Raw genomic sequence first — 1,478 nt, 5'->3', positions numbered from 1 at the left:
GTCATAGCACTTCAGCGGATCAAGGCTACAGATTTTTTTGTTATGCCCTGGTTAAAGATAGGTTTAAAAATTGTATTATTTGCCAAAACGTATCTGATAATTTTCACATAGAAAATAATAAATTCTGATATCTCTTTAAAATTGAAGGGTCTTAAGATCTTGGAACATAGGCCATGTTACCATTTAGTAAAAACTCAACTGACTTGAGCGGCCATTTCAGATAATAGTTGTCCTTTCTAAAGAGATGCAGCCTTGCCTGTAATGCAATCATCCTAAAAGTGTTTAAATTTGAGGCCATCGTGTGAAGTCTGTGACAGAAAATAGTTAAATCCAAAGTATGACAGCAGAAATAAGAGAGAGACAGAGAAACAGAAACAGAGACCCAATGGTACTGAAAATTCCAAGCCTATGTTAATTCAAATTAGCTTTGTGTTCTTTCTTTGGAAAAAAAAAAAAACTGAATATTCCATTACTATATGTTAAAATCACATTTATGTTTAATGACAGAGAAAGGACATGGAAGTAACTGTTTATTAAAAAGTTTAGTTTCAAGGAACATAGGATGCTTGTTTAAAACAAACAAACAAACAAAAACCATTATCTGACAGATTAACAGATGATCTAACCAGATATGGATGTCTTTTTATTTCTAACATTGACTTTTTGAAATTGTGGTTATTGGGCATTTTCAGTTCCAGATGCCAGAAGCAACATCTTGTCTTCCCTCACCTTGTGTCTTCGATTGGAATGATGCTTTCTTGATTTTAAAACTTTTATTGATGGTTCACTATGAAGGCAGAGAAATATAAAGAGGTCTATTCTCTCAAGGAGCTCTGGGTCTGTGTTAGGAAACATCACACTGTATTTTTATGATTTGCTTCTGTGACTAAGAGCTTGATTAAAGTTGCAATATCTCTAGAATCACAGAAGCAGGAAGGATGGGGGAGGGTCAGGAGAATCATAGAGGAGGTTATACATGTGCTATGTCTTAAAATATGAGAGATCACCTGAAAAAGAATGATGAGATGGACAAAAACCATTGGATAAGCAACAGTATTATGTATTTTTAATATGCAATACCTGAAAAGCAGAATAAGGAGGGATTAAATGATAAGATCTGATTTAATTTCTTATCTAAAACCATAGGTTGGAACTGAAAGCCAAATCATTACTCAGTCTCTTTTAAATGGCTGCTTTCCTATTAAGATGACAATCACTCTTTCGATGACAAAGGGATATACTAAGATCACGTCTAGTATATTTTACCCTGACCCAACCAATTTAAAACATTTTCTGATGACATTTCAGTGGTCACTTTCTGTAAAGAAAATCCAGTTCCACTGGGGAGATATCCCAGTTATGAGAATCCCAGTCAAACCAGCTGAAATCTTTAAACTTGTCCCAATCACATTGCAGCTAGCAATAACAATGTATGTGCGATCATTTGCTAAGGCATTAAGAAAAGGATATCCAACTTG

This window comes from Pteropus vampyrus, unplaced genomic scaffold (genome assembly GCF_000151845.1).
Source record: "Pteropus vampyrus isolate Shadow unplaced genomic scaffold, Pvam_2.0 Scaffold352, whole genome shotgun sequence".
Classification (NCBI taxonomy): domain Eukaryota; kingdom Metazoa; phylum Chordata; class Mammalia; order Chiroptera; family Pteropodidae; genus Pteropus; species Pteropus vampyrus.
This window is presented reverse-complemented; position numbering follows the sequence as displayed.